Genomic DNA, 19,844 nt, shown 5'->3' with positions numbered 1-19,844 from the left:
GAGAAGTGGGAGAACCTCAGACTATTGTGTTTGTATGTGCACTGATAACTTTAGGAAGTTCTGATAACAAAAGGAAGTAATGTTCAAAAGGTCAATGTTTTATTACGTATTTCAGAGTGCAGGCAACTTTTATCATCATATGATATGTGCAAGTTAACAGCAAACTCACAGTTAAAATCTGACCTTGGTATGGTGTTTTTTTGAGAGACATTCACCACATTGAAACAGTTCCTTCTGAGATCTTGTCCTGTTTACTGAGCAGTCATGTTCCAGAAACCCTGACAGCTTCTGTGGGATCCTGAGCAGGACTGCATCATACAGGACAGTAGTAGGAGATGTGTACTGAGGTAATTAGGTGGCCAGAATGACCTCATGTCTCCTCACGCTGTTACTAATTTGAGTTGGTCGGAACAGCTTGGGCTTCATCGAGAAGGTGGAGAGGGGATTTCTGAGATCTGTGTGCAGGGCTGCACCAACATCATGCTGATGTGATGGGCGAACACTAAGGCTGAGCCTGGGACATGGGACAGCCCTTGTTCTCATTGGGGAGCAGCACAGAATTGTTTCCTCCACCTTGCTCTCTCAAAAACCAGGATCATTTTCCCAGAGAGTTCAGCATTAATTTTTCTTGAGCCCAGGGGAAAAATACAAGCTATGGAATGCAGGACAGGAAAACTTCTGGCTTACAGTGAAGGTAATTCACTTGCACGATGACAGCAGCAGGCTGTCACTCAGCACACGGATGTACTGCAGCGTTTGAGCGCAAAATGTAATTATGATCGGTATAAATGAAGAGATTTTGACTGTAAACAATTTATTCATTGCTATTCCTTCCTGAATGATTAGTTCCTAATTTGGAACAAATCTCCCTTTACCCAAGACCCCCAACACTCCTCTGCTTCTGGAGAAAACAGAAAAAAAAAAAATACATTTCAGGTCTGGAGTGGTAGTATCCTTTGTTAGAGAAATGGCTTTGTTCTGAAAATCAAAATGATGTAGGTGTGATTACCTCTGTGTGTGGAGATTTGTTCTTCAGCATTAGGCAGATGATGTTCAAATGTTGACTCAGGCTTCTGCATTTTTCTCTCAAATTTCTCACATCTTTATTCTTCAGTTTGTGCAACTGCTTCTGCAGCTTGGAACCAAATCTTCATTTTAATGCTCTTTTTTTTTGTGTTTCTGTCACTGCTTCATCCACATCTTTCAGCTTTAATGTCACAATAGTATGTGGGAGGATTAGTTACACTGATTAAAAAAAAGAGAGAGAATGAATTAATCTAAAGGCCAGACACCTTCATTAAGCAAAGTAGGGAGAATAATATATATAATTAGCAAGACTTCTGCTTACCGTATACTCTAATGTAATATATTAACCAACTAATTATTTTAAAATATTATTAATTGCCTTGAAATTGTTAGCTACTGCTGTTAATAGCCAATTAGGGCTACTTTCAAAAGTAAGTTATTTCATGATAATGATCAAATTTTGGACTATCACACAGTACTTATCCATGTTTGCTTTCATACTGTCTTTCTGTTTATTCCATTTCATAATCTGTAATTCATTTTCTTCCCCTCCATAAAACAGAAGGGCAGATAGAGGAATGCACATTCTATAAAAGATGTTTAAGTTGGATGAAATCGGAGCAAAAAACATTTTTCTCCTTTTTGATACTTTGAGTGTGCAAATAGTCTCAGTGATGTTTATTTACAATGGACTGTAAGCCTATCTGCTCATTGCTCTGAGCATCACTCTTTGCATTGTGCCTGTATTCCATTGCCAGGGAGTATGACTGATACAGCACAACATCTGTGTTATTCCTGTAGTATGTTTTTTCCATCTACTGTTCACATTCTCATAGTAATAATTACCTGTTTGTTACCACATACCTGTTTGTTAAGCTCCTGTTCTGCAAACTCTTCTCCTGGTTTAATTTTACTCCTTTACTTAAACTTTTGCATCCGTTTTCTTTTATTATTGTAAATTAACATATAGGTCATTGAATGGCTGGAGTGAGATGGGGGCTGGGAAAACCTTTTCTCTCTTTGGCAATAGAGAAGGGCATGCATAGTAATGCCCAACTGTGACCAAATGCTCTTTTAACTATGTTGCATAGATTACCTTTTCTTCCTTGTCAAAGCTCCATGTTTACAGAGTACTGTGGAAAAGGAATGAATAACAACAGAAATTGGTCATTATTGCCCTTGCTGTTGTGCTTGTTTTGAGCAGCAGGATGTAACCTCTGCCTGAAAAAAAGAATGTGGGAAATCCAGCATTATCCCAGTTCTGCATGTGACAGACTGATCCTTGTTTAGCCTGTCCTCTCTGTAACTAATCTGGTTGAGATCCCCTCAAATCCCAAGGAACTTAGGGCTTACTGTGCTTCTAACCCTCTCTGGGCCCTTGGAGCACTCTGCTTTTCATTTTCAGTGGAAGTCACTCTCTCTCACAGCAAGCTGTCTCAGAGATCCTATGTCTGGCAGATTCCTAGGGAGCAAATCAGATTTAGCAGAAACCCATAAGCAGATGGTATATCCATAACCTGGTCTTGTCTTGACTGATATGGGCACAAGGGAGGCTGGAATTTAATGATTCTTGAGGTCCCTCCAACCCAAGCCATTGTGTGTTTCCACTTACAGTTAGGCTGGGTGTGACCCATTAACAGTTGTCTCATTATGTTCACTAAAATTAAAACGAAATTTTGAATGAAAACTGTTCCTACTATTACTGAGTGGGATATAAACCATACCTTGCTGATCTTTGAAGAGGTTCATAAGGAAGTGGATGAGCTAGCTGCCATACTTGCATTTATCAGCAGGTTTTTGATGAAGTCCTGTGCTTAGGGCTTCTCTTTCTTTCTCGTTCTTGGATACTATATCTCATATACTACTCGTATATACTACTATCTGCTGACCAATCAACAAATGATCATGTGATCCAATTGACTGAACCTTTCCCCCCCTGCAAATAAAGCTAAATTTTGAAGTTTGCTCTAAGAATTAGCTCTGCAGCACTGAGTAAACCTGCAGCAAACAAGTAACAGCTGACAGACCTATGAGACCCAGAGTCTCAATTACCTCAGAATAAATAAAGAAATGCTTTGTATCATGCAGGAGGAAAAGCTATCAGAAATTGAGAAAGGATTTTTTTCATCATGCATTTATTTCTAGTAGCTCCTAAACAGACAGAAGAAGAATAGAAATCTAGCTTCTGCACTGATGATGTTGCAAGGTAAGTTACAAAGTCTGTAGGATGATCAGCCCTGATTGCATTGATGGCTTCCAAATTACAGCAGTGTACTGATGTGGCAGAATGAAGTTTTATTTTATGAAACTTACACTTGAAGGCACAAAAATAAAACTTAAAAATGTTTAAATTTTCCCTAGAAAAGAAATGCAAGAATGTAACCCACTGTATTCTGGCTGGTATCAAGCAGGCTGCTTTTCACTTGCTTTTTTGTTTGTTTGTTTTGTTTTGATTTGTTTTTGGAAGCAGCCTTTTCTTTAACGTTTATAGGTTTTTTCAGCTCCATCAATATTTCAGCCAAATTACCTCATTTCACCTGAAGAAAGAAGAAATGCATTTTGAAGGTGTGTCATGGAATAATTGTTCTGTAATTAAGATATTTAGCTGCAAAATTATTCGCAGAATGAGGATTTAGATGATCCAGAATTAAATCACTCCCTTTCTTATTTTACTGCACATATGGGTGTGTTGTTGCTGTTTGTCTGTCTGTTTCCCCTCATGGTATGTTTTAAGAAGAATGAGATTTTTTTTAACTGCTTTCTTAGAATCCAGAATGTTAACTTTCCATTGTACACCATTTTGTTCCATTATGTTTCATTAGATCATTACATCACTGCAGAAGGGTTTTTTTTTGTACCAGAAAATATGCAATCCATGTTTGTTACATTCTGCATTTTTAGTGGTTTAAAATACTGACTTCAGAATATTGGTTATGTTTGACGTGCAAAGATTCATGGATAGAAACAGGAAAAGTTTATAAGAAGTGCTGTCTTAAGTGGTAAAGTGTTAGTAATTGCAAATAAAAAAGGACACTGAATCATAAAAATCACAACCAACAAATGAACTGATTTGAATTTTTAAGTGTGATTGCTTACATCTTGAAAATGGAAGTGAAAATATGTAAAAAAAAAAAAAAAAACTCACTCAATTGAAGAAAAAAGTCTCCTAAAATAATTGAATTATACAAAAGGAAGAAAAGCTGTGTGACTCATCATGCTCCAGCTGGAAACTCTCTGTCCTGAGGGAAAACATGTCTGCCTTTATACAAAATACATTATTAGAGGAGGTGTTCTTTAAGAAGAGACAGAGGGAACTTCCATTAGGTTTTGACTGCCAGTGACATGTTAGGAAAATTACAGACTACTGAGAATTTTTATTTAAAAAAAATTCGCCACTTGAGACATCATAATTTTTTGGCTAGTATAGGATTTTTTTTTAGCTTTTAAGATCAGAAGAGATGACTGTAATCATCTGCTCTAACCCTATGAATAAAATGAGCTGTAGCAATTCACAAAATTCTTCAAGCCACAAGCTGGAGTGTGGGTTTTGGAGAAGTGCCCAGTCTTGAAAAGCAGAGTATCTCAAAAACAAAAATAAAGTAACAGAATAAGATGTCTTGACAATATTTGACATCTGTATTTTAAGTGCCAAGGAAAGGCTAAAAGATCTTTACAAGACCTAATCTATTGTTCTTATATTTGTTTGTTCATATAATTGTTTAAAAGAGCGGTTACTTTGCTTGGCAGCATTTAAAGAAAAGTGCAGGAAACATGATAACCACCTTCAAGAGCATTTTTTTCCCCTGTGTAATATTACCTGAAGTAGTTGCCTCAGCCCTGACTTTTACCCCTTCTCTGAGATGTGCTCATTTCCTTTTCTTAACTTCAGGGACCCACTGGAGAATTTACATCAGGCACTGTGTTACAAGCTTTAAAGAAATTGTAGTGAAAGTTGGAACTCCTGCACACTTCACTATTTAGTTTAATTTGAAAGTCGAGAATGGATTTACTTAACTTAAACATGTTGTTAAGGAAACAAATAGCATAGAGCTCCTATGGAATTGTAACAGAGGCTTACATGGAGATATGACTGACGCTGGCACCGTACTTTTATGGGAGTTTTGAAATGGCTGAAGGGGTAAAGTTGTAAAAACAAATAGCAAACAACTCCTTCCACCTGTGCCCAAATTTCCATGTGAGCAGAAGCACCACAAACTGCAGTGTTGTCTGTCTTTAGGTGGTATTTATTTGCCTGTTTTATTGTTGTTTTTTTTCCCATAGTTTCCCAGTTTTTCCCAAAGTTTAATTTGGATGTTGGTCTGCTTTATGAGAGTAAGTTGGGCCTGTAGCTGCTACGCTGCTTCACAGGAAAAATATCTATGTATTATGAAAAGTGGCCGTCTTAAATTTATTTTCTGCATATTTCTGAGTAACAGGTAAGGATTTTTATAGTGTGTGACTTCATAATGGTCTGTCTCCTGTTTTGTAAGTTTCCAAATTTTAGTATGACATTTAGGGTTTCTTTTTCTCTTTCCTTTCTTTAATGTAGTCTACCAACTCAGCCTGTGACATGTGCCAAGAAACAGGTGTATTCAGTATGCTAACACATTTCAAAGAAAGAAAATCCACATTCCACAAACTATTTGCTTTCAATGAAAGCAGTGGTATATTAGAGATATAGGATTGTGGAGACCAGAAAACATTTTTGTTCAGTTCCCATTGAGCTCCTCTCTACAAGTACGCAGCTTTAATGCAAGCCTTCAAGTTATATAGTTGAGTTTCTTTCCTTTTTGCACATAGGATAACCCACTCAATATTGTTTCTACTTTTAAATACTTAAATGACCATTTTATCTTTACTGTTCTGAGATGACTTGCATGACTTGATTTGCATTAAAGTCAGTGGGACTTATTTTAAGGAACACTGATTCCTTTTAGAAAATATCATCAAAGCCCAACATTTCCAGTTAATGAAACCCAGATTTCTATATGGCGCCTGTAGTTGATCATAGTCTTTCTTTATAAGTTGTACAGTGCTCTCTGGACCAAGGTGAGAATAAATAGCTCTTTAAAAGCAGACAGCATCACTTTGCATGCTTGAAAAGTACATATAGCAAAGCTAAGTAACTGGAGAAAGACTGACCACCAGGCCTTCCACAGATCTGATCTACCTTAAAGAATTTCCAGTGTTTGTGAATTCTCTGCAAGACCTGATGAGCATGTTTGTGTTGTTTGCAAAGCATAGGTGGTATCTTTGTACATGTAATTGTTTTGCTTTCCATGCATGGCAGAGACACATAGTACGAGTGGCTAGACTGTAACTGTCATGAACAGCAACAACCCCATGGAAAAAAAGAGATCCACCCCTTACACATTTATTTGTAGTATAAAAGGGAGAATGGTGGCAGTGGTAGAAGATGATTATGTAGTTCCTTCGTTTTTAACTTAGCATTTTAAGTTTTCTGAAGAGCTCTGTGGGTTACAGCAGAACTGATATTTTTAGAATATTACAGATATCAGGTAAGATAATCCTGATATAAAGTAAAAGAAGTTATTTCTAGACTTCACAGTGTGAGTTTGATATTCATTTGCACTGAGGCAAGAGTCCCTTCAGTACATCAATCTTGTCTATGTAGAAAGACATCTCTACTTTTGATGTCTTGTCTCACAACTCATTTAATTGAACCATTAGAGGAAAAGAATTGTTTGTTGTAAGAATTTAGCATTTGCCATCCTTTAATTAAGAACTGACAGATCTCCCACCTACACATTTTGAAGTCACTCTAAAAGTCTTGTTTTGCTTTGAATTTCCAGGAAAGAAACAAGAGTGAATAAAATTCTATATCTATGCATTTATAAATAAATGCACATGAATAAATAGGTCCTTCAGGCCACCCAAAGTTAAGGGGAACCTTTCTGAAGAAGTGAAACAGTTTTGTTTGCTGTCTGTTATGTCCTGCTGTGAAATGTTCCTGGGCACGACCCTGTTTCTATCATTCTTATGTATAATCACAGTCAAGTCAGTGAAAAGTTCATGTATAGAAACAGTCATTTTTGTGGGTCAGGATTCAGGAACTGAATGCTGCATTTTTGCAGTGGGCTTCTGATTCACTTGATAAGAATTGTTAGAGCTTGCTGCATACATTGTCCATCAAAATGTCATTATGCAGCTGAAGCTGAGTATTGAAGTTGGTTATATGTATTGTCACTTCATCCCAGGGCAGCTGTAGCTGTACCGAGAGGCTGAAAAGCCTGTCATAGGAATGAAAGCTAAACCTCTGCACCTAAAAATATGATGTACTACTACCTATTTCCAAAGGTTTACCCCCTTCTCTTGACACTTAAGATTGCCTAAGTTTATTTGCAAAGTGTGCTATTTGTTCTATAAAATGCTATTCTATCAGGCTTTCATTATGTTATCAGGCATATAATGACAAATGATCTCCTCGGTATCTAGTGCGTTATTATGAATGTTTTTATCGGTGAACAAAGCAAATAGGTTTCAAGTTAGCATCAAAGATGCATGATTTTGAAACACCAAACAGTTTTCTCATGGTCCTGCTGATGCAATAGATTACACTTAACCCATGGAAAGATTAATACAGATATGATGTGACATCTTCTCTCTGACCACTACTAATGCACAGTACTTCATACTGCTATCCTGCACCCATTTGTCAACTATATATAATTGATTAGGCTACTGTAGCATTTTTATTCTCCACATGAAGTTCCCTCCTCAGCAATCTCTCCCTCCTAAAATGTACATTAATCATTAATTACAAAATCAATGAGAGAGATAGTCTGAACATATGCAATTGATCGCTTCCCTCTCCAGATTAGCATAACCTACCAATTCATTATGTGCAGTGAATAATATAGTTGCTACCACTGTGAAATAGGGCAGGTCACTTGCTGTAAATTCCTTAACAAAATGTTGTGTCATGTGTCTTTTCATCCACCAAGTGTTTACTGTGTGCTTGGAGGGATCCATCTTCTTTTCTGATGTCTCCTAGCTTACAGCAAAGAAATGATCACAGATGTAGACAGCTAAACACTCAGATGTTGAAAGACAGAGGTCCTTCTGAAAGCTTCACTGATTAAACTGTGAGCTGCATATTGCTGAGCCTGCAGCTATGAGTCAGATATTTAAGATAGGATCAAAAATGTTGGTTCAATGTTTCTTGCATGAGAAAGATGATGGGAATTTAGGCCTTGGTCTGCCTACTTTCTTGTATTTTAGCATATTTAAACAGTGAAATTTCCCATATACTTCTTCATTTTATGCTGTCCTAGGATTAGAATCTTCCCTATCTCTTTTCTCAAGGAAACAAGCTTTTCAAGCATGCTTTCCAAAATAGCTTTAGTGGTCTTTCAGTAGCTACCATTTAAAGCTTAATAACCAGATCAATTATGAAGGAGAGAGATACACTGTCTGTAAGAGTCAGGAAAGGAGCTGACATTAAATAAGTATTCCTTTCATGGGTTAAAGGAAGAATGACTTCTGCTTCTTTTTTTTTTTTCTTTTTTTTTCCCCTTAATATTGTTGTCTATTTAGTGCCTTGTTCCAGGAGTTTCACTGAAATTAATTGGACACGTAGGGGAATAGGAAAGTGGACAACAAGAATAAGGTTAAATCTCCTTGTCAGCCTAACAAATCTGAACTGGAAATTCTGTTGAATGAAATTTAATCACAAACTTCACATACTTATAATAGGAATCATTGTCATGAAAGATGACTTAGCTGTTTGGGAATGCATGCTTACATTTCCATAAACATTAGTGAAGATTTTATTGGATTTTTAGAGGAAGTAAAATAAATAAAAATCATTCCCAATTAATTCACTTCAAGAAGGCTATTCACTTCAGCAGGATTTGGGCCAGACCCCAAGTGATCCTTACTGATTTCAACTGACTTTGTTCTAGGATTTCTAAAAACATGTCCTATAACTTTTAAAGTGCGGTTATGAAACTGAAGGTACAACTTCAACTGCAAATATCATATTTAAAATATTTAATTTATACTATTGTTACTTTAAAAAAATCTATAAGAAATAAAGTAGGGAGAATATCTTAAACAGGAATAATACTAATTTTTACAACAAAAGTCAAGGTAGTCTATGTAAGAAAGAATAGTCATAATCTTATTTGTTGTCAGTTAGGGATAGGACAAGGGAGAATTGATTTAAAGTAAAAAAGGAGAGATTTATATCGGATGTTAGGAAGAAATTCTGTATTCAGAGTGTGGTGAGGCACTGGCACTGCTGCCCACAGAGCTGTACATCCCTGGAGGTGTTCAAGGCCAGGTTGGATGGAGCCCTGGGCAGCCTGAGCTGAAGGGAGGCAAACAGTCCATTGCAGGGTGTTGGAATTAGAAGATATTTAAGGTCTCTTCCAACCCAAGCCATTTTATGAAATTGTAGTAAAATTATCTGCGTGCTAGAGGTCCACAGAATACAGATATGTACCTGAAACCAAATATCTCTTATTTTGTATGTTGAGAAATTTGTTGTCTGATTTTAATAGCAATACTGAATTGCTCTTTAAGCTAATGCTGCAATTCTCCAATGTCATTACCGATATGTTTTTTTTAGACCTAGGTAAAGAAAGTCACTGTAGCCTCTTGCTCTTCATATGTACATTCTGAGTCAGATATTTCTCTCCAGAAAACATTGTGAAAGGATTCATTGGTAAAGATCCAATTGCAAAATCTTAGTCTAAAGTAGTGGTGGTTTCTTTCAACACAGAAAATAAGTGCAAAGTGAATGTAAGCATTAAGTCTGTACTGGTAGTGCTACCTCCCTGTCATATATTTTCACTTGTCAAATATTACTTGTTTCAGCATTACTTTTCACTTTCCATATTATGAGGTTTATCTATGTTTGTTATCTCTTCAGTAATCTGACAGATTTTCTCTTTTTTTTTTTCAGTAGCCAAAATTTCATGGTATCTCTGCAATCTTTGCCAAAACCCTTTTGTTTCACTCTAATTTTACCAGTCTTACGGTGTGTTCATCAAATATTAGTAGCCATCCATCACATCTTTTCTGACTTATCCAAGCTTTATATACAACTCATTCATTACAACACATGGAAAAAAGAAAGACAGATGAACCATATCTGATAATTTCTGCGTGAATAAGGTTATCTTAGCTAAACAGAGAGCCTTTTATGTGGGGGGGAGGGGGGGGAACAAAAAAATTGCAGACTGTTGGCCCGTGTAACTATATTTATGAAGTTTTCAAAAAGTTCATTATTGACTGACTTGTCTGTGTTGTAGTGTTGTTGCATTTTATTATGTACATGTGTACTTGGGAGCCTTTGTAAAATGCAGATTAATGAACCATTCCGATAAATATTTGCAAACAGTTTTAAGCTCAAATGATTGCTCAGGTTGCGTAACCACCCATTCTTTTTGTTTCAAAAAAGTAAATTCCACTGGAGTGGATCTCTATTTGAAAGTTATCTTTTTTTTTTCCTTCTTTTTTTAAGCTTATAATTATCCTAGTAAGGTGTTAACAGTACTTTGGAGTCATTCTAGTGCTATACATTGTGTGCTCCTAGGCTTTCAAGTTTTTTTGTTTTTAAATTACAAACTTACAAAAATATATATAGTAATTAAAAATTCAACATATTCTAGTCCTGCATCCTGTTTACTGAGTTTCAGTCAGGAGCAAAATTTTTATGGTTGAGTTATGAACCTTTGAAAAGAGGGGTTTACACCACTTTAGCTATAGTGGCACTAGCAAAGCAGTATAGTATACACCAGAAATAGAAAACAAGATTAGAGATGACATTTAGGACATGAGGAAAGATAACTGTGTTCTGTTCCTTTCCACAGCCTGAAAAAGACCTTCTAGTCTAAATATCATCTCTTATCCTATTTTCCATTCCTATCGTATATTCAATTAACCTATTTTTAAATTATTATTGACACCAATTAGTCACATTTTCAAGTACCAAATCAAATTGTGTGTTCCCCAGCTACTGTCATGGTGATGGGGAAAGGGACAGTGAGACTGGGCACTCTGTGATATTTCTATATGAAAGACTCAGTCCTGAAGCTTGCTGGACCCTGTCGCTACCAGCTGCAATGATGAATTTTTTATAGGAAGTCCTTCACTTGCACCAGAACAAGGAGCTGCAGGGTTATGCTGATATGCAAGCCACTTTTTCTAATGGCAAACTAAATGTTCACAATTAAATAGAGTTATCCTGGAACCTCTGGAAGCCATAACTGGGATATTCCATTACTCGAGCAATGATCTTCACAACCACTTCTGGAATAAGTCATATCTTCCCCCACAATTTAACCTCCAGCCAGGGATTTTTAACTAAGTCCTGAATACTATGAAGTAAAAATGTCACCAAACACTAAGAGATCATTAGGATGTCTCTGTGGCCTTCACCACAATTCCTTGGTGTTAACATTATCGGAAAGGGCTCCCCACCACTGTGCTGCCCTATTTCTGTTTGAGTTAGGGACCTATCTTGGTACGGACATACTCCATTTGGTTTACCGCTGTTGTGAAGAGAAGGTAGCACCTAAATTGAGATTAGTGTGTCTAGCTAACCACTTACCGTACTCTGGCACTAGCTGAGAAATTCTTCAGACTTCATAGTACCACTCTAGTAGAGCCAGCTTCTTTCTGCTGGAAAGTGGGTGGTGTCCCTCATACTTAACACTGCTGCTCTGAAGAAACACAGGAATCCTGGGTGCCTGCAGCACAACTGTCGGGCGCTGACACGTGCATGTCTTGTAATGAGGAGGCAGAGGAGTTGATGTAACGCATGCAACTTTGTCAAGGCCTTGGTGGAAAGCAGATGTTCACGTACAAAGAGACTCAGTGTTTTCTCACAGAAGTAACTAAGCTCGCAAAGTAAGTTTTATAGTTCTCAGCGTTTAACTCTACTTCTTTTCTTAGTCAGCTTCCAACACACAACTATTTCTGTTCCCCATTTCTTGCACTGCATCATGCAGATTTGATGTCTGCTGTGGTGCTACTGTATCGATTTGCTAGGATCTTGCAAACTCCATTCAATGTGGGGTAAAAAAGGGACAATAAATAAATAATTATTGCAGAACAAATGCAACTGCAATTACTTCTTGTACCCACCAGGATAATAACAATAGGAAATAAATATCCTTGGGAAGATCAGACAGAATAAATCTATCCTGTCTATATGACTGGATTGATAAGGTAGAAAGTAGTACTATATTTGAACTGCATTTTCAGTACTTATCAATTCTTACTGCTGTAATTATAGTAGACAAAGCTACAGGGAGCTACTGCCCATTATCCAAGAAACATACACTTTCAAAGTCAGCAATGGGGACGAATTAATTGCTGAAGCAACTGCTTGTGGAAGATGCTTTGTTCCAGTATTGTGAAAGCTGATATTAATGTAGAGATAAACGTAACCTAGTCTGTTCCACAGATGATAATAATGTATATTTTGTTTGTATAACAGTGTCTTCTTGGCAGATAATCTGCAGCCAACAGATTTAGCTACTAAATGGTCATGGAAATATGATTTGAATTGCTCTCCATACTGTTGGTAAGTGGCCAGGAAAACAATTCATATCTAATATAATCAATGGATTTCATTTCTGTGGAAAAGAAGTAGGAAAACTTGTTGATTTGTGTAGATGTTTTGGATTTTAATGTTCAGAATAAGAGATGAATAATAGTTACTCTCTAATGATACATTTTAAAGCCTATTCTGAATTCCACAGAAAACCTGAAATATGAATGATTTGATAAAGTTGAATTTTCATGCTAATTTTTCAATGGGATTTTGACTTCATTATGTGCACAATACCTTATTCAACTTTACTGTGTTGTTTATAGATACAGGGAAATGTCTTTCTTTAATTCTTAGGCAATAGAAATGCTCTTTTTAAAATGTTCTTTGTAGTGGCTACATTTCTTGCTGAACATTACTTTCTGCACAAGCTAAATGTATGATATAGTCATCTGAAAAAATTAGCATGATATTTTGAAATTGCTTTAGTTACTGAAGCTGCTGTGGCAGGCTGGTAACCACAGTAGTTGTTCATGGGCAACAACTGGAAGACAGAATGTTCTTCCAAAACATGCTCTTGGTCATACAGAGTTGCAAATGTGAGATGTGAAGAATGGTTGGAAGAAAGGTCTATGCTGGGAAGGCAGAACCCTCCTCTTCAGGTTTTAATTGTGCTGCATGTGGAGTGCTAAATTATTGCAGGAGACATGCTGAACTCACCTGACACATCAGAATGCTACATCACACCAGTCATCATATTTCACTTGTGACGGTCTCCAGTCACACTCCTGACCTGCAGGGCCAGAACAAGAATTGTTGAGAAAACATTTTCTAGGCATAGAAGCCAAAAGGAACTCTGTTAAAACAGTTCAAGGCAGTAAGAGGGCGATTCATGGTAATTTCATTGGATTCAGACACAATGTGATCCAACGTTACTCTGGTTTAAATGCTTACATGAGTTTCTACAACAAAGAACAGCTTAAGTAAAATAGACTTAATTTTTTTTATGTTATTGCAACTTCCATTAGAGTGCACAGGTAATTCTATCCTAGCTAACTCGAGATGATTACTGTGGTGTATTGTTGGACACACTGGAGGAATGCAAAGCGAAAATTACAGCTGCTGGGCACAGATCTGCAGCTTTCAAGATTGCACTAACCATCCAAGTCCTTCATCTTCTCAGAACCAGAGAAATCTTGTCTATGTTCTCCAGCACAGGTAAATAACCTTGAAAATACTGTGGCAGTGGGTCACGTTAAACCAGTGCTAGGCCTTGTTGCTTTTTTGCTCTTCTGCTGTTCTATATTGTCAGAGGCAGCAGGAAATTAACTGTAATGACAACGTACTAGGGAAAAGTCGTGGCGAAGTTTGCCTAGTTTCAGTACTAGCTCTGATTTTCCAACAAACTTAAATCTGAAATTCACTGGTTAGGCAAAGCCAACCATCCTACTGACAATGCTTCCTAAAGCATAGACAAGCCAAAGCTGTGAGTTTTACACAGCTCTAGGTCTGGCTTACCCAATTAGCAGAACTTCATGGTTTCCTGCTGCCTTTCTTTCTCTGAAAGTCAAAGTTTTTATTTCCTAGTGTTTTATTTCCTTCGTGAGTACTACAGGGATGTGGTATTGAAAGCTCAGTCACAGTGTGCATACGTAGACTTTGAACTATCTCATTTCAACAGCATGCCTTGTGCTGCTGTCACATTGCCCATAAAAGGCGATAGGAAGAATGTTGCAATACTGACTGGTGAAGATTTACAGCAACATTCTTATGTGCTTTTACTAATGCTAATCAGAAGCTACTTGAAATCATTGAATTGTTGTACTAATGTTACCGTAACACTAAAAAGAACCCAGAAATTTATCACTGTATTTCTTCCCAAACATGGTAGACTTGCTGGCTGGAGTTGTTGACTGTCAGACTTGCATTGGCTGATGGTCTGTTTTCACTTTAGACTCATATTGGACAATTCCCCTTCTTGGTGAACTTTTACTTTAGTCATCTTAGGAAACAGCACTACTGGGAAACAAGAGGAATACTTCTGCAAGAGATGAAGATTCATGTCAGCATGACACTGCTGAGAATTCTGAGTACACCTGCACGAATAACCTCATATTGTTTTCCTGGGGTCCTTTTGGATCAGTCCTTAAAGCTGACCATCAGCTAATACAGTCCTAAGTTACCCTGATTCAAGTGGAAGCTCCTGAGAGTCAGTTCCTTGCTGCTTTCTCACTTTCTGTGCCTGAGACGCTCTCCACTTCACCCTGGAACAGATATTTGAATCACAGTTTCACAGATGCCAGGGAGTGCCTTAGCCAGCACAAACAGGTTGGCAGCATTTCTTTATCTGGGTCAGTGACTCCTTAGCAATTCAGATCAGGTTAAAACACCCTTAACAGGAAAAGAGTCTGTCTGTCAGTCCAGGACCCATAACCAGGTGCTTGGGGCACTCAGCTGGGAAGGAAGCTCTTGCTCTGACTGAGAAGAATCAACTGATTATTCTGAAGTCCTATCCCACATCATCAGATATGAGACTCCACAAGTAAGACCCTGGGAAAGCAAATACAGAAGGACCGAAGGCCCTTTCCATTCATTTTAATCTCATTTCTTAGCCCTTTCTTTTGATACCACTGTCTAAAAATCTAAATCTCTGCACAAATTCTTGAGGAAACCTGACTTTAGCAAGGACAGGTAACAAGGTGCATACTATGCTGCTGACCTCAAGAATGTTTTGGTAGAGGCTGCTGATAGGCTTTCTCATGTTCCCTCTGTGCTGCTCGTTGCAAAAGGAGGGATTTTCTCTTAGTAAAAGACTTATCTGATTTGCAAGTTAAACAAGTAAAAAATAAAATTTAAAAAAGCTTGACACATTCTGCCAGATAAAAATGCACAACTATATTGGGCTTTTGCAGTATTTTGATCAGAAACAAGTTATAACCTTACACCTTTAACTCTTAGAGTGAAACTGATTTACTGCTATTGTATGTTCAGAATGTCACCTAAGAAAGACACTGTGACTCTTGTGGCTACTGGGCCATGCCAGACCCTGTAGTCTGGCCTTAGTTTCTCTCTGAACATCTGTTAGGGAAAATCAGTGACTTTTATTCATTTTTAAAGTGTATTAATAATAATAATATTATACTGTAGTGAAGGTTATTTTGCATAACTTTTAAATATTCAATGAAGATTCAATATATGGTCTTAACAAAAAAATTTTCACAGTAACAATTAGCAGGTTTTTAGTGTCTGCTGTGGTAGCTGCAACAGAGGGTAAGGGCTGACTTGTCACATTTTTGAATGTAGAAGGTAGCATGTAGAGCTGCCACCTTGGTTGGGGTTAGTCTAAGGGTGTTGGCTGAATAGCTGAGAGCTCAGCTGTGCCAAGTAGATGAGCAGTGTGACAGTCTCCATGCTAATGTGTCTGCAGGAATTTGCACAGGGGAAGCAGGGCACTCATGAGAATAGCAGAATAAATCAAAGTGTGAAAGCAATTGCAGTCAAATGTCGCACCCAAGCAGTCAGTGACTTGACATGCTGTTTGGAAAGGTTGGGTTACCTGTCAGCGTGGCATTTTCTTTTGGTTGCTAGAGAATAATGTTATCTGAGGATAAAAAGTAAGAAGCACAGATGGCTGCTACACATGCTTGATCCTCTAAACTCTTATCGCAGCTAATTATTCCACTGACGTAAATGGAACCACTCCTTTGAATAAGGTCTGTTATATTCTCTAATTCTTTTATGATTGAAGTACAGTTCTTTTTTGCATTCTGTGTGTAAATGTCTGTGCACTTAAAAAAAATATATAACATTATTTGGGGGACAAACTGTATTTCGTGCCCGACGGTCACTGGGACCAAAGTCATTGGTTAAGACTGTAGGTACAAATAATTCTTGGAAACGTTACCTCTGCATTTTCTAAACAAAGAAACATATTCTGATTTTACTTATTTTCTTTGTCTAGTAACCACAAGCTCAGAGCCCTCTGCCTGACCAGCATTTAATGCTTCCCTTTATTTTTTATCCAGTCATTGAAGACTTGCATAGCAAGAGCAGAGTTTACCTTGTAAACAACAGTAATACAAAGAAAACTCATTAAAATTTACAATCAAACATTATTTCTTCTTACCTATTCCAAATTAGTTTATGTATTATAGTGAAGGTCACTTATTCTTTTTTGAAATATTGATTGACTGAGTGTGAATCATTTTTATGGATGCTATTTTTGTTGTCAGGCAAGCCTCTATGCTCTGAAGATAGAACAGAGGAGCAAGCAGATTGAGGTGTTTTCCTTCCCTTCACTAAAGAAACAACCTAGCTGACACCAGGAACATGGCAATCAAAATAAGAGTAAATTGCCTTTGGAAATCTTGTATCCAGGACTTGACTTGAATGCGTAAATTTATAATGCCACTGCCTTGTCACTGTAATTTTGGCATGGGAGCTTCTTCTTCCCTGATTCCTCTTTCACACCAGCTCTCCCTCCTGGAGGTGATGTCATTACCTGTGTATCTCTAGATGCAGAGATAACTTATGTTACCCATCCTCTTTACCACATTTCTACAAGAACCAATCCCCTTTCTGGCTTAATGCTATCACTTCTGAAAACCACCATATCCTCAATGATGCAGGACAATATCCCTTGTCTACTTTTTCTACCAAAAACTTAACATGTCCCTTAGTCCCCATAATTTCCCATTAGCTCTCTCTTTGACTTTCTTTTCCTCCTCCTCTTCCTGGTTCTGTTGGCTCCATGCTTCCACCTCTCCCTGTGGCTTTTTCTCCTCTTTCATCATCCTGTCTGTACTGTTGGTGATCCTTAGCATAGGGATACTGGGAATGCTGGGAAAAAAATGCTGCAAAATGAACTCTCACTATTTACACTGGTTTCCAGCTCATTCTTTTAACAGGCATATGGTGTTAATCTAAACTGTCCGACACATTAGTGGGAGGGAAGTCACACCCAGAGGATTATTAAAACATTTTATCTGGCAGATGCCACCATATTTATTGATATGAAATCTCCCTTCCTCCATATAAGTCACTAAAACCTCCCTCTGAGAAGTTCTTTGGAATTAGTCATAGGCTCTATTAAAATATTTTGTTAAACTTCACTAATTTCTGCTGGTGCTAAAGTCTGCATTCTTCTTTCAGGAAAAGTTATCGCTAAGGTCAATAGGATTTTAAAATAATGAATGACTTGTTTATTGTATTTGGCTAGTTGAACACATTATAGCTTTATATATAATTGCTGAAGGCTACATATATAAATGTATACACATATCTATAAGAAGTGTGCATATGTATAATTGAATTTGAACTCCAAAATCTCTATTTTATATAAAATATTCCTAAAGAGCATACTTAAATTCAATTAATACTGACACATCAAAGTACTATAAAGCAGGGCCAAAGTAAAGTATTTCTTGAATTAACTTTCAGATATTCCTGAAGTGTGTAAGAATGTAAGCCAAAACTGGAAAGCATTTATACAAAATTACGGGAGATATCTGAAGAAAAATTATCAAAGTTTCCTTATTTGTCTTTCAAAAATACTCTTTTGAATTGGGTGTCCTAGAGTTTTAATCAAACAACCAGAGCCAATACAAATACAAAGAAAGAGGGTCAAAGACAATTTAAAAAACATCCCTTTGGAAGGGTAGAAGCTTTCTGTTTGGTTTTAGTTTCACAGAGGAAACTGCATTCAATACAGTCAAGCACTGCCTTTTCAAAAATTTTGTGGTTCTGGCTGAATTCCACAAAAGAGAAAAACTTCAAAGTTAAGGATCAAGCCTCCAATATTTGGTCACAATATGACACAGTTGCGTAAAATTAAGGATGGTAACCCGTTGTGATAGAAGCAGGGAGGGGGTGATCTCTGACTCTGGATTTTCTTTCTTTTGCTGACTGAATCATAACAAATTCAGAACATAAATGAGTTGGTTTTGCAGTTGTCTTTGCTTTTTCTTTTGGAAGCAGGTAAGAAGAAGTCTTCTAGGAAACCTGCACATGTCTGTTAGTAACTAAATTTTACTAATGATTTTATGATTCTCAGATATGTATTAGACTTAACTGCTCTTTCCTGGTGACCAGTTCGGTGTCCTTTGTTTCTGTGGGTTCTTATGAGCAGCCTTTTTTTTTTTTCAGCTGGCTGGTACGGGACCATGGCCATCTTATCTAGTGACAGAGGTATGCTGTCCTTCCTGTAGTGAGCTCAGAAAATGAGAAAGCATCTTTCTTTAATAACTCAGTTGATAGAGCTTGGGAAAGTGGGCAAGTTTTAGGCTCAGAGCCAGCAAGATTTACTGCAATTCTGCATAACAAGGCAAGTCAATAGATTCGCAGAAAAGAACTTTTGGGAAGAAGAAAAATCACACATGTTGCTACATCTTATAGGTTAAAAAATTTCCATTGCCATCTGTTCTTTAAAGGGAAAATTGGATTTTGTGAGAATATTTTTTCCCAGAAAAAAGTATCTGCTTTCTGTAGAAAATCAGGGCTATTCATCAGAAAGCCAAACACCTGCAAGCCAAATATTTCTGGCTGAAAATACCAATGTGGAGTGCTGCTGCTGCACCTCTTGGGAGGATGGTAGTTTGGTGCTTCATTTCCATGCTCTTTGTTACCAGACTCACAAGTGCCACATCTTTGTTGCTTTACAGGACTGTATTCAATTAGGGACAGGAGTTTATGTGGCCAAATGGCTGAAGCATGTGGCAGCAATGCTGCTGTGAAGCAGAATCTGGATGTGAGCTGATTTCTCCCTCTTCTCCACATGCAAGACTTAGGGCTCAAGCAGAGGCAGGCTGGGACAGAGTGGAAGCTCAGGCAGCCAGGGCTCCAAGATCAGGTGGAGTGGGATTCTCATTCAATGCAGCACCACAGAAAGCAGAGATGTCCTGAAGCACCTAACCCTACTATGTGCACAGCTAGATAAGTATTTCTGAGTAGGAGTTATCAGATAAAACCTCTGTTATTTTACCATTATAAAAAGAATTCCCTTGAGCTTTTCCAATTAAAAATAAATTAATAAGCTCTAATAGCATTTGGAAAACAAATAGGCCTGACTGGTCTGTTTAAACTCCAGGAGGTATACTGATTCACTGGATTACCTGAGCTGGAGTTTCATAATGCATGAAACTTTGGTCAATTGCTCTAACAATTATATATTTTTTTGAGAATTGTATTTTGGTTTTGGTCAAATCTAGATTTAAAAAAGAAAAAAAAAAAAAAGAAAAAGTTGGCAAAACAAAAAAAAATTATAAAAAAATAATTATAATCAGAAAAAGTATCTTTT

General features: G+C 37.3%; 2 long non-coding RNA genes across 3 annotated transcripts; one reads left to right on the top strand and one right to left on the bottom strand.

Annotated features, from left to right (window-relative positions):
* Positions 1-589: 589 nt before the first annotated feature.
* LOC149916598 (uncharacterized) lies at positions 590-13,584 on the bottom strand. Of its 2 annotated transcripts, none has more exons than XR_016469451.1 (3): positions 13,271-13,584; positions 11,606-11,833; positions 590-1,245 (listed from the first exon to the last, which is right to left on the bottom strand). It is a non-coding gene; the product is annotated as an uncharacterized LOC149916598 (long non-coding RNA). The 2 variants fall into 2 exon arrangements; XR_016469450.1 differs by lacking the exon at positions 590-1,245 and adding an exon at positions 2,031-2,247.
* On the top strand, positions 5,321-19,604 carry LOC149916597 (uncharacterized). The gene is made up of 5 exons (XR_016469449.1): positions 5,321-5,462; positions 12,497-12,583; positions 13,579-13,768; positions 18,695-18,736; positions 19,210-19,604. It is a non-coding gene; the product is annotated as an uncharacterized LOC149916597 (long non-coding RNA).
* Positions 19,605-19,844: the final 240 nt, after the last annotated feature.

Source organism: Phasianus colchicus, chromosome 10, assembly GCF_987193195.1.
Source record: "Phasianus colchicus chromosome 10, bPhaCol1.hap1.1, whole genome shotgun sequence".
Classification (NCBI taxonomy): Eukaryota; Metazoa; Chordata; class Aves; order Galliformes; family Phasianidae; genus Phasianus; species Phasianus colchicus.
Note: the sequence above shows the minus strand (reverse complement) of the source record. Positions and strands in the feature narration are given on the sequence as shown.